Raw genomic sequence first — 14,645 nt, 5'->3', positions numbered from 1 at the left:
TATCCACGGAGGGGGGGACATGAACCCACTGCCACGGGGGCCCCATGGGCCCCCCCGACACAGTGGTGCAGGGCATAAGGTCAGTGGCGTACCAAAACGCCACTGGGGAGACGGGTCATGCCCAATTTTTCTCCTACATGCCAGGGAACACTGCCCCCAGACGGGGCGCGCCTCCCATGGCCGGAGAGAACCCACTAGCCAAGAACCTGGCACGGTGGGAGCGGTGTGGAGCATCCACGTGGATCCTCAACACCATAGCGAAGGGCTACAGACTCCGGCGTTTTCAGAGGTCATCTTCACCAACGCCAGGGGTCAGGAGGGTCTGGTTCTCCAACAGGAGATCGCCTCCTTGCTGGAGAAGGGTGCCGTCAGAGAGGTACCCTTGGCCCAGCGTCGCAGCGGGTTCTACTCCCGCTACTTTCTGGTCAAGAAAAAAGGGGGGGGGGGCTACGTCCCATCCTGGACCTGCGGATACTCAACAGGCACCTCAAATCTTTTCAGTTCAAGATGCTGACGGCCAAGTCTCTGGTGCGCTCCATACGCCCAGGCGACTGGTTCACATCCATAGATCTAAAAGACGCCTATTTCCACATCCCTATTTACCCGCCTCACAGGAAGTTCCTGCGGTTTGGGTTTTCCAGGAAAAGGCTTACGAGTACACGGTCCTTCCATTCGGGATGTCCCTCAGTCCAAGAGTGTTCGTCCGCTGTACGGAGGCCGCGCTGGCACCCCTGAGACTTCTCTGTCTACGGGTGTCCAGTTACTTAGACGACTGGCTCCTATGTTCGGATTCAGCGGAGGAGGCCGCGAGGAACACGACTCGGGTCGTGTCCCATGTGACCTCACTGGGTTTCAGGATAAACCTAGCCAAGAGCATGATGACGCCTACCCAATCCACGGATTTCATAGGCATCACTCTGGACTCTGTCTCCTACAGGGCTCAGCTGAGTCGGGACAGGGTCAACGACCTCCTGAAGTGCTTGTCCATGTTCAAGACAGGCCGCACACTTCCACTGGGTACGTGTCTACGGATGGCCGGACTCATGGCCTCGGCCATCTCTCTGGTAGGTCTGGGCAGACTCCATATGAGGCCTTTTCAGCGTTGGCTGAAATCCCTCGGTCTATCCACCAGATTCACGAAACGCAGAGTGACAGTGTCCTCGAACTGCACTCTAGCTCTGAAATGGTGGTCGAACAGAGGTGTCCTGACGGAGGGGGTCCCGATGGGTCTCCCCACAGTCAGGAGGTTGGTCACCACCGACGCCAGCCTCTCCGGTTGGGGCGCCACCCACGACGGGAGGACGGCCAGGGGGGTGTGGGATGCCGCTTTGCGTTCCTCCCACATAAACTACCTGGAACTACTGGTGGTGTTCCTGGCACTCGAGAATTCAAACAATTCCTCAGAGGTCACCACGTCCTGGTTCGTTCCGACAACACCACGACGGATTGTTACATCAACAGGCAGGGGGGACTCCGGTCTCCTCGCCTGTGCTCTCTGGCACACAGGCTCCTGGTCTGGTGCGACAGCCGCCTGCTGTCGCTCTCAGCATGCCACGTCCCGGGCCGCCTCAACGAAGGGGCCGGTCTACTATCCAGGGGACCATTACGCTACAGCGAGTGGTCCCTGAACCCCCGGGTAGCGGACTTGGTCTGGACCAAGTTCCGCAGACCGGGGGCGGACCTCTTCGCCTCAGAGGCGAACAACAGGCTCCCTATTTTCTTCTCTCTGTCAGGTTCCCCTCCGCTCTGCCTGGATGCGCTGGCGCATTGATGGCCTCGGGGGCTGCTTTACGCGTTCCTGCCGTTGGAAATGATTCCGCAATTCCTAGCCAGTGTGCGGGATCAGGGATAGGAGCTACTGCTGGTAGCCCCAGCCTGGGGATCTTGGAGACAGGACATAGTCCCTCTCCTGTTCAAAGAACCATGGCAGCTCCCTCTGTGGAGGGACCTGTTGACCCAGGCCGGAGGAGAGATCTTTCACCCACGTCCTCAGGACCTAGATCTCTGGGTTTGGCCCGTGAAGGGGCGTCGCTAGAAGCGACTGGCCTGCCTCCGAATGTCGTAGAGACGATCCTTGGTGCCGGGGCTGCCTCCACCAGACGACGTTATAACACTGCCTGGCATGTGTTTGAGCGTTGGTGTTCGGACAGACAGGAAGAGGTCTTCCCTTTTCAGGCGTCTGTGAGACACATTCTGATTTTCCTACAGGAGTTCTTAGACAGGGGTCTTGGTCTCTCCTCAGTCAAGATCAACCTGGCGGCCATAGCGGCCTATCATGTTGGAATGAACAACAGACCAATCAGTGAACACCTGCTGATCCGTCGGTTCATGAAAGGAGTTACGCGCCTCAGACCGGTCGCCAGATCTCTGGTCCCCTCGTGGGACCTGATGATAGTCTTGGACTCCTTAGTGAGAGACCCCTTCGAGCCACTGGAAACGGTGGACCTGAAGTTCCTCTCTCGGAAGACCGCTTTGCTCGTTGCCCTGACGACGGCGAAGCGGGCTGGTGACATGCACGCGCTCTCGGTGAGCAGCAGCTGCTTGAGATTCAGTGGTGATGACACCAGGGTCACGCTCAGGCCAAACCTTTCGTTTCTGCCTAAGATTTTTCCCGCGGGCTGCTCGCCCGTGGATCTCACGGCCTTCCATCCTCCTCCCTTCTCTTCGGTGGAGGATAGGAGACTACATTGTCTCTGTCCGGTGAGAGCCTTGAAAGTCTACAAGTCAAGGACTGCCCCCTTCAGGCTGGGTGAGCAGCTCTTTGTGGCCTGGGGTTCCCAATGGGAGGGTAAACTCATTTCGAAAGTTAGACTCTCGCAGTGGATTGTGGAGGCTATAAGGTTAGCCTATACCTCGTGTGGTACTGAACCCCCAGAGGGCCTACGTGCACACTCTACAAGAGGTTTGTCTACATCCTGGGCCCTGGCCGAGGGTGTCCCTATTCAGGATGTCTGCGCTGCGGCGAGTTGGTCGTCTCCGCCACATATTATAACCTGGATGTGGCCCCTGCAACCCTGGGACATGCAGTCCTGGGGGTTGCCGCCAATTGAGTCAGGAAGTCTGACTTAGGGTCGAGGGTCCCTTCTGGCCCCTGACCATTAGGGATGGGTGTCCATCGTGTCTTCTGACTGGCGGGGCTGGAACAGCAGAGCTGTCGGCCCTGGGTCAGGGACATCCTCATAAGGTCATGTGGTCCCTTCTGGCCCCTGACCGTTAGGGATGGATGACCATCGTTGTTTTTGACCAGCAGGGCTGGGACAGCAGAGCTGTCGGCCCTGGGTCAAGGACATCTTTTATAAAGGATGTCTCTTTTGGGTGAACGCGCAGGGTTGGCTTCTTGGGCCTCCTTTGCGTTTGGTCTCTCTCAAATAGAGATGATCCTAGGATCGAATTTTCTATCAGCCGAAGGCGATCATACGGGAGCGTTATGTTCCCCATATGACTCTCTCCGAGAGATACTTAAGATAACTTCGGGTTACTTTAGTAACCTCAGTTATATAAGTGACTCGAGAGAGAGAGAGTCATTAAGTCGCCCTTCTGTCTTTTCAAAGACGTCAGAAAGCAGGTTGATAGGAATGACGTTACTCAGGGCGGACCTCAGGTTATATACCTGGTGGGTGGTCCATATAACCACGCCATGAGTGACAGTTCACGATCCAATAGAATTGTTCCGTGAGTGTATGTTAGGCTGTGTGCCTGCGCCATCTAGTGGCTTGGACCCCATATGACTCTCTCTCTCGAGTCACTTATATAACTGAGGTTACTAAAGTAACCCGAAGATACTGATCATGATACTGGTCATGACAGACATGATACTGATATGATACTGACCAACCATGATACTGATCATGATACTGGTCATGACAGACATGATACTGATATGATACTGACCAACCATGATACTGATCATGATACTGACAATGATACTGACATGATACTGATCATGACAGACATGATACTGATACGATACTGATCATGATACTGACATGATACTGATCATGACAGACATGATACTGACCATGATACTGACCAACCATGATACTGATGCTTTAAAGGTATATTCAGTGATTTTACTAAAAGAAACGTAGGTTTCGTTTTTGGCTGTGGGACCCAGCCTTTCGTCCAATCAGGATAGAGAGTCAAAAACGAAACCTAAGGTTTTTTGACCCCCAGGGGTTAACTGGGGACAGGGAGGAACTCCTTATATGGCCAGCACACTCTATAGTAGGGAGGATTATCACAACAAAACAAAAAAATAAGTGATATTTGAATTAAGTGAAATCACTGAATATACCTTTAATGGAAATTGCTCTCAGGAACAGCTCAACTGATTTTGTCTTCATCATGATGTCATCAATGTCACCCTACTTTGTATATTAACCTCCTCTCCTCAGTCTTCAGTTCCAAATTTGCATTTCCACTTTGTTTACAATGTCCGCCATTGTTGATTTTCCAAGCTGGCTTGGAATGGAAACAAGCCTGGTTTTTATCTAGCATCAGTATTATAATGACTCAAATGTAAAAAAAAAAAAAAAAAATCAGCACCCCCACCACCTCAGGACACTGTGGCAGCTAAAACTGCTTTCAAAGTCCAGAAAGAAATGCCATGGACGGCCCAGGCCGTAGCGTAACGGTCTGGGCACCGGACTGGTAATCCAGTCGCAGTGTGCCGCGGGTTCGACTCCCGGACCCGACACGGCCTTTACTGCATGTCATCCCCCATCTCTCTCCCGTTTCCTGTCAGCCTACTGTCTGTCCCTTCAAAAATCAATAAAAGGCGTAAGCCGCAAAAAAAAATATCTAAAAAAAAAAGAAATGCCATGGACTGGTTATATCAGAGTGGTCATTGAGGCTCAAACCATTAGAGGGATATACGTAGATAATATGTCAACAATATGTATCAAAATGCATGTTATTTCTGCTTTAATCTTTGACAGTATAACGCTAAGTAGTGCCACGTTTAGTATTACAGATGTGGATGCATAGGGCGTGTCCTATAGCGTATCCTCAATGACATCGGGCGAGAGAAGAATGTTCAGATTCAGTCGTGGACTCTCGGCCACCGTACGCTTCGCTCTTCGGTCATACCAGCGTCCCGTTCATTAGCCCGTTAGCGCGGCAGAAAAGAATGCCTCTTATCTGCTCATCTTTTTTTTTTTTTTTTTTTTTTTTTTACAGTACAAATAAGTATTTTCAAAACAATTGACATATATTCTTTTCCCCCCACATCCCCATGGCAGCACACATACAAACAAAAATCTTATCACAAAATGTTTTCTTATCTGCTCATCTCAGGGCACTCTCCGTGGTTTTGATGTGATGGATATACTAAGCGCTTCATTTCTGCTCCTCATCCGCCTCTCGTTCAAAAATATGAATGCTTTTTTTGGATCATTTATAGCGATACAATGGAAACGAGCAATGTAAGCAAGCACAATATTGCCAGCATAACGGGGGGGAGGGCGCTTCAGAGTAAAAGCGGACCATGTCTTTCCGGCAACCCCAGAGCTTCTATTTTGAAGGAATCCCGGCGCTGATTGTGTTAACCCATTCTGACCGGGCACCCATTTTGGTGTCGGCATCATGTTATGCTTTAGCTATTGAAAAATAGCAGATCTACAAGCTCATATCGCGCCACCGAGTGGCGCGATACGAGCTTGTAGGTCTGCTATTTTTTGAAAAATCGAAGAACGACTGACATTTTTAGAATCTGATCTCAGGTCAGAATGGGTTAATCAGACCAGTGTGTGTCCAGTGGAAAACTCGTATGAATCGGATCTCAGGTCAGAATGGGTTAATAATAATGAACAAATACAAGCAATGCACTCAAGCGAATAACTCAATAATTATACCCAATATAATATTTATAATAATACTTAGTACAGTACATCATGTAGATCTGTTTGTTGTGGTTTCTATGTCAGTGATTTTCAAACTTTTATTTTATTTCGCGGACCTCCAGTTTGATATGCTTTCAGGCCTGAGGGTGTACAAATGGAACCTAATGGACCTCTAGGTGTCCATTTTGATTCTTAACAATGAATTATTTAGTTGGCCTCCAGCACCCCTGAGGGTCCTGGACACCAAATTGAGAAGAACCAGTGCTCTGTGGGTTTCTCTCCCTTTCAGCATCACCTCCTATTTTTGTAACTGGGTCCATATTAGATCAAAACAGTGTTATTTGTAAAATGACAAATAATTTCTGCTACGCTCCAACAGGAAACTGCTCCGCTGTGATGACCTTCATGGCAGTGTGGTTAACAAAATTGTATTTATTTTGTTAACCCATTTTTCACCTGCTGCCAATTGCCTAAGCTGTAATTCTGGGTGCTATATAGAGCGTAGCAGTCCCTCCCCCTTTCAGAACGACGAGTGGCACGAACGCAATATTTTGGGGCCGATCGAATCATTAGAAAGAAGAAAATAAAGGCAGGAGACAACACTATTTGTTTTGTTTTTCTTCTTATAAATTATTTGATCGGCCCCCAAAACATTGTGTTCATTGTCATGATTTGTCACGATCCGAGTTGGCTTTGTCCGCGGCGTAACCGTCTTTAAGAAAAGCCTATGGGAAAAATGCATTGCGATTCATTTCCTGGGCCACTCGCCGTTCTGAAAGGGGGAGGGACTGCGACGCTCTATACTCTCCCTCTGCCAACCTGGGGAGAGAGAGCCCCAAACTGAGCTAATGCTTCCTTCAGTGCATGAGGATTGAGGAGTGAGCAGGCTGCTTCTTATCACCTGACAGGGGGGGAGTTTCCTCCGGTAGCACGTGGAAGGAACACGCTATTCCAACCCATGCCTTTCCCCTCCATCAGGCGCACCGGCTGACTAGGTGGAGGCAGTATAGAAGTGCCTTTCCCCTCCATCAAGGCACGCTGGCTGACCAGGGGGAGGCAGTATAGAGACCGGGATTACTAGGGGACACGGGGAGAACATGCAAACTCGGACACAGAAAGGCCCTTTCGCCAACCCCACCTATAGGGCGCTGATGATGCAGAGGAGAGAACACGCACCAAGCGCCCACATCGTCCCCGCCGGCGGGAATCGAACCCGGGACCTTCTAGCTCTGAGGCGACAGCACTACCGACTGTGTCACCGTGCCCCCTGAATAAAGACATTTTGATTTTTTTGACCACTATTTTTAAGGGCTGTCCTATGTCCAGCTTTGAGGGTCTGTTTGACATAGAGCACCGACGTCTGACGTCACTTTCAGTAGAGGGCGCGTCAGTCCCCAGGTTCATGTATTTGTTTAGTTGCATTGAAATCCCCATTGAGGCGATTTTAGATCGCCTCATATAACAACTGTGTTTGAAAAATAAACATGTCACCCCGGCCGCTTCACTCATATGGATATGAAGAATCAACTGACGCTAATGTTACCGCTGCTGAATTAGTTACATTTTCGCTAGAAGCAGACTGTATCATATATGAGTGACTGACTGTTGCAAACGATACAGAGACACCTCGATAAACAATAAACGCCGAGACAGCTTGTTTATTTTTGGACCACAACGCTTATAGTAGACGATATTAAGATCACCCCATGTTATTCTCCATAGAGAAATTACTTCCGCGAACCAGGGGAATCGTCGGGATGAGCGAGTTACAGTACGTCAGGACTTCGGTGCTCTATTGAAGACAAAAGTAAGAACGCAATTTGTGACAAAGAATGAGCTGATGTATGATGACGTAGCGCCCCTCACTTAACACGGGCCAGGGTTAAATAATCAATAGAATAATAGCAAAAAAACAATAGATAGTTGCAGTCCTCTGACAATGTGACAACTGACAAGTGCATACTGAATTATTTCTCTGACAGTATAGGCAGGTGCTGTGATAGGCCAGCACAGAGTGGCCAGACTACACAGGTAAATCAGGAAAAGTCACCCGATGGTCACCCGGTGGTCAGTCCTGACCCTGCATCCACTTGATTGACAGGCAAGTGATCTGGCTCAAAATGTGCCCAAAATGTGCCCAATTTAACAAAACAAAAAAAATCACACCTGTGATTTGTATCCTCAATACGTATACATTGCTCAGCCAATCAAATCATCGCTATGCAGATGCTCAGCCAATCAAATCATCGCTATGGGGGTAAAACTGGGCTGGGCATATAGGAGGAGCTATAGCGCCCAAAAATGAAAATAAATATTTACCGTACAATTTACTACCATGATAAATGTTTGCAAGGCGGCATAAGAGCGATTAATTTCTGTGTGGAAGCTTCACAAACTAGTCAATATTTGACATGTTCGTCCCCAAAGTGGCCCATTTGAAGGGAGTAAGAGTACACCAGTATAACACAAGTAAGACGCGCAAACGCGGGAAGCGAACGCAGCTCGTAAATGGCAATAACAATTAGAATAAATTACATACTTTTTTAAGGTTTTCTTTTTAAAGTTCACTTTTTTGTGTTTTTTTAAGATTAAGTGTTTTTAAAGTTTTTTTTTTAAGTTAAGTTTTTTGTGTTTTTTTAAGATTTTATTTTGAAGTTATGTTTTTTGAAGTTAAGTGTTTTTAAAGTTTTTTTTAAGTTAAGTTTTTTTGTGTTTTTTTAAGATTTTATTTTTAAGTTAAGTTTTTTTAAGTTAAGTTGTGTGTGTGTGTGTGTGTGTGTGTGTTGCGTTCGCAACCACAAGTATCCCAAGAATACCAACCAATAAGGAAACAAGGGATGTAACGTTGATTGTGATTGTGTGGGATACATGTTGAGTGCTTTTCCCTGTTCTGGTTAGGTCTCTATACTCTATAGACATGCATGGAGAGAAAGCCATTATGTGAAGGAGATTATTTCTGTTTGTTTCAGCGTTGTTCGTCCTCTGAGGTGACACCAGCGCTGCACACGTCTGGAAACACGCATGTGACAGATGGTAATAGAGGCTTTTAGCTAAAGATCCAATGTTCTGCTAAACACTCACTTATTCATTCTGACTGTTACTACACCACCACCCCCACATGCCTCTCTCTCTCTCTCTCTCTCTCTCTCTCTCTCTCTCTCTTAAACACATATCAACACTGGGGCAGGCACATGAATACTGTGTGCATACAGCCATACACACTTTGTATGCATTTAGTGCACACAAATTCCAGGATGGCGGCGCGGCCGTAGTCAGTCGCCTCCAGGTTTGCTCCACAACGACTGTGTGCCTTCATCTACTTAGAAAGCATCGTCAGTTATTAGGCTGCTGGTGCCCATTTGGAATGACACCCGTGGGGAAGCCTCCACTTATACAATAACTGGTGTAGATACTAGATACACATTGACCCATTGTACCCGTTATCATAGTACTTGGAGGCCAGTCTATGATAAAATGGTAAATGGTTGCATTTATATAGCGCCTTTATCCAAGGCGCTTTACATAGATTGTGCATTACATTCACCCATTCACACACACATTACATACGAGTGGCGCGATACGAGCTTGTAGGTCTGCTATTTTTTGAAAAATCGAAGAACGACTGACATTTTTAGAATCTGATCTCAGGTCAGAATGGGTTCATCAGACCAGTGTGTGTCCGGTGGAAACCTCGTATGAATCTGATCTCAGGTCAGAATGTGTTAAGGACATCATGGACAAGTAAGACGCGCAAACGCGGGAAGCGAACGCAGCTCATGTGTGTGTGGTTGTGTGTGTGTGTGTGTGTGCTACAGCTGCGCCCTGTGTGTGTGTGTGTGTGTGTGTGTGTGTGTGTGTGCTACAGCTGCGCCCTCTGGTGGCGGGCGGGTGGTGTAACAGCGTGACACACACACACACACACAGACATTCAGCCCTTGCTGTCATAGTAAGTGGCTCACTGCGTTCGCAATCAACATATGTGGTCATGAAAAGGTACAGCACTCTCAAGAGGTCGCTGAACAGAAACAAAGAGGTAATTGTGCCGGAATATGTCTCAGATTGATATATAAACCTCTACTCTCTCAACAGCACATAAATATATAACGTATAATATTTGGAGAATAAGATGGTTGAGCTGGGACTGAGCATATACACTGGAGTGCAATCTGAGAACATTCAACATTCTGTCTTTCATCGAGTCAGAGGGAGGATCGGGTGAATCCCAAGGTGGTCGAGTCTGCTTTATGGCCCATCTGTAATTGGTGTAAAAAAATCTCCGGGCAGCTCTTGTCCCTACTTCACCGCGGAATAAATGGAATACAAATCAAGCTCCCGAGCACTGCAGTGATTGTACTGGAAGACTTTAATCAGGTTAATCGGGAAAAAAGCATTACCAAACAACACTGCAACAACACCGCCTCTCATGTCATCCTTCAAGGGAGTCATCTTGAAGTCATTTTCTCATCACATTAACATGAACAAAACATTATGCTGTGAAGCCATAACACCAGAAATTAGGCGTCCTGCAACACAATTCTCAATCGCAATGAGTGATTTCAGTGTATTGTTTATAAGATCAAAGAGTATTAGAATGCATGGGTCAAATTAGCAATAGAGTATAGGCTACAGGATCAGAAGCATATCAATGAGCCAGCTGTAGAGTGTACACAATGTTTACCAATATCATTGTTTTTGAGGAAAGATATTAAATCACATATAGCTTAGGATAAAAAACCACGCACGCACGCACGCACGCACGCACGCACGCACGCACGCACGCACGCACGCACGCACGCACGCACACACACACACACACACACACACACACACACACACACACACACACACACACACACAATTATTATTATTATGCGTGTGACATCATGATACCCAGAAGTTATGCAGGAATGCCTACTGAGTGGCAAAACAACTACTTGACAGACCATACATCCAAAAAGAAAAGTCCTATCTGATTGTATTAAACAACGTTAAACTCACCATGTCACTCACTTTGCCACTCGATTTGCCACTCACTTTACGCATGCGTATCCCCTCTATCGATTGCTTTTTAACCACATGAACCCTAGCATCACTATTCTTGGCATGAAGTAATAAGGTGAACATTTGACATAAATAGCAGATCTACAAGCGCAGCTTTTTAGATACATTAGAATACATTCGTTAATCGTTATAGAGGGGGAAAAAAGGAAAATGACCCTGTGTAGCTCCAGGTCAACGAAGTATCAGGGTTTAATAGCCATGTAATAAGCGTGATAATGAACAGTGAACCCGGTCATTATTGAGAAATAAACAGACAGGCCCGATGTCGCCGTGGTTTATTTCTCACCAATGACTGGATCACTGTTCATTAATACTTATACGTATGAATCCATTAGTAATGGCTGTTAAGCAACATCTTAGAGCTCAAGGCGTCAAACATGGCCACTAAGGAGGCGATCAAATGCAAATTTTCATGTGACAAAATAAGATTATGTGATGAACGAATGATCACACAGCCTGGTCTCCGTTGGATAACCTCAGGCAACAACTACAACAACAAATGTGTCTGGGTCTACATATTTACAGAACTAACCCATTTAGACCTGGGAACCATTCTAAAAAAATGTCTTTTAACCCATTCTGACCTGAGATCAGATTCATACGAGGTTTTCCACTGGACACACACTGGTCTGATTAAACCCATTCTGACCTGAGATCAGATTCTAAAAATGTCAGTCGTTCTTCGATTTTTCAAAAAATAGCAGACCTACAAGCTCCTTATCGCGCCACTTGGTGGCGCGATATGAGCTTGTAGATCTGCTATTTTTCAATAGCTAAAGCATAACGTGATGCCGACACCAAAAGGGGTTCCCTTTCAGAATTGGTTAAATCCTGACAGTTTTCTTGTTTTCTTGTCAAGGACCCCCAAAAATATATGTACTAATTGGCCGCGGACCCCAATCTGAAAATATGTTGTTCCATGGACCCCCCCCCCCCCCCCCAGAAGCAAAGATTTGAGTTAAAGGTATTATGACATGATTTATAACATAATTTTAACAACATTAAAAGTCTTGGCCATGGTCCTTCAAACGTGTCTAAAAAGTTTGAACACTCAACTCCACTCCAGTATTTCTTGACACGAGTTTTTGTGCATGTGTGAAGTTCATCCTGAGAAGCCATGGAAAAACACATTCTTTTAGCCTGTAGATGTCGGTAATTCCCCCTTTCCTGTCAACCCAAGATGCGCTTCTTTGACAACGTGGTAGGAACGTCGTCAAAAATAAAAGAGTCATCTAGGCCAGTTGGTATCCAGTGTAAGTTGGTATCCACAGCCAACAACAGAGCAGATTGATTTTTCTCTAGAAGACATTATTAGTAAGTATTACAAAGAAACAAAGTCGCGGTTGACAATGAGGAAGCGGAGAAGAGAGGGTAGGCACTAGGCAGGGAGCAGAGTGGAGGGGGCGGAGGTTTAGCCGGGATCTACGTATATCCCTGCCGTCCAACCAGATGAGACATTTTTGCATAATTATTCACAAGAGTCCAGACAGCAGAGAATACACTGAATGTTCAAACTTCGTTTTTTTTTTGTGAAATTGATGTCAAGAAAAGCCAAAAAAGCCAAAAAATCTACAAAAATGTGTTTTAAATGTCACAATCCCTTTAAAAACCTTTGCTCTGAAAGAATATATTCCAAGATTTGCGACACATTTTCACGATTTTTCAAAAATAGCAGACCTATACAAGCTCGTATAGAATGGGTTAAGGAAATCGAAGACTGTATATATTGGTTCATACTGTATATGTGGCAACTATTATTATCACGTCACTCAAATCCCCTTTCAAATTGACATAATAAATAGAGTGCAATGTGATCTCATGTCAATCGACACACACACTCACACACACACACACACACACACACACACACACAATAATCTAAGTATTACAATTATTTGACTGTAAATGGAAAATAATTTTGATAATGGAAAAAGGAACCCCAGAGAATCTCATGCTTTCTCTGAACTGAAAATAACTCCAAGGTCGGTGAGCATTTCATCAGGGTCCCATACAGAACCGAAACACTAATTAATTAGTCCTTAAGAGACAATGGACAGGACAGATCCACATTTTCACCAGCTGGTATTTCTGACAATGTTTCAGAAGGGAACATTGGTTTCAGGACAGATGAAATACATTTTTCATCCTTATATTTATTACAGTTTTCACCCACTGAGAAGCCAGTTCCTATTTCCTGTCAAACGATTCTCTTCATAGAAAATGCATGCCAGTATAGCCTAATACTGTATGTGGAATTCTCACCCCTATAGCACTCCAGTCCTCATGCCTTCTATCACAACTTAGACTATGTTCTGATATAAAATATCACTGCTGTAAAAAAAACTCTTTGTAGAGAAGGTTCGGTACAAAAATGCAAAAGACTTCAGGCAGGCAGACAGAGCAGACAGAGTGAAGGCGTTTGCACAACCAGGCAATCAAACATTATAACTTTGAATTTGTAAAACTAAACTCTCTGCACTCTGCTTTCGGAAAAAGAGGCATTTTCATCATTCTCTTTGGGTTTATCAATTTACAAAGCTGGGAGTAATGTGGTTATAGTCACTTATGGAATGGGATTCAATGATAACATAATATGACAATTAATTGACACAAATAATTGTGATTAACGAGAACACATTTTGGCATTGGTAAATAGCAGGGGCCAGGGCAGTTATGACAAATGACTTAAGCATAAAGATAAATTACTGAACTATTTAAGAAATGCACTGTGCGGCTTGTGAGCTTGATTATGACGATATAATTGAGATTCTCTCAAATAATTGCGATTAGATGATTATGTAGAAATGGTGACACACGCGCGCAGGCATGCACGGACGGACGCATGCACGCACGCGCGCGTTAGAATGTTAGAATGTTTTTAAAGCGCCATTCAGCACATAATTATAACGAGGAAACCCTACACAAGAAGAAGTATATAAGTATCACTGTTTAATGTTTTAGGTTCATCATGCACCCCACATTTAGAAAGAAATATTATTACCACCCAGTTCAAGGGTGATTTTCATGGCTCCACAGCTACACCGGTCTTATTTAGAAGTCCTGTTTGCACTGTTCTGTCTTTGATTTTAACGACTGGACCACAATGGAAACAAGCTAGTTAGTCCAAGTTGGTGTTTTCATTGTTGTGGTCCTATTTTAATGCCAATACAAATGTTCTATTCTATTCTACATTAATAGCAACACTTTCCAAGGTGCACTTCCTCATCTTTATGGTTATATAAGGTATAGTGCCTGGGTATGAACAGCCCTCACGGTGTCTCTGATGACTGATATACAACATTAACAAGGTATCCATGCTGCACAAAGCTTGGCCTTAGGTCTATTTATTATACACCGGTATGAAATGTTCATGGAGTCGTGAAACATTCCTTTTTATCAGAGCAACAACTTGACTGACAGGATACAGTATATACTGGAATACAGGAGAGGAAGCCTGGCGGAATGGACCGGTGAATGTCTGAAGAATGTGCCAGCCAGCATTAATGTGTGCATGCGAGCTTGCAGGTGTGTTTGCAGATAATCTAAGCCAGTGGTTCCCAAACTTTTTAAATAAATACAAGGAAGAAGAAAGTGTGGAGACAAAGCCTGACAGGATTCACAGATGCATGTACTTTTCTGGAAAATTTACAGCAGGTACGTTTCACAAAAAAAGTCAGAAATCCTGCCTAAACCACACGCTTTCTTCTGGGCCTTGTTTGAAGAAAGTCATTGATCAGATCATCA

General features: G+C 45.5%; 1 protein-coding gene across 1 annotated transcript in view; it reads right to left on the bottom strand.

Annotated features, from left to right (window-relative positions):
* The window catches only part of LOC310855263 (MAM domain-containing glycosylphosphatidylinositol anchor protein 1-like), a gene marked incomplete at its 5' end in the record, with an annotated part of 242,772 nt that overhangs the window by 132,729 nt on the left and 95,398 nt on the right, over positions 1-14,645 (bottom strand). The window lies entirely within an intron of this gene.

This window comes from Protomyctophum parallelum, assembly GCF_964188405.1.
Source record: "Protomyctophum parallelum genome assembly, chromosome: 2".
Lineage (NCBI taxonomy): Eukaryota > Metazoa > Chordata > Actinopteri > Myctophiformes > Myctophidae > Protomyctophum > Protomyctophum parallelum.
The sequence above is the reverse complement of the archived record's forward strand: the minus strand, read 5'-3'. Positions and strand labels throughout refer to the sequence as shown.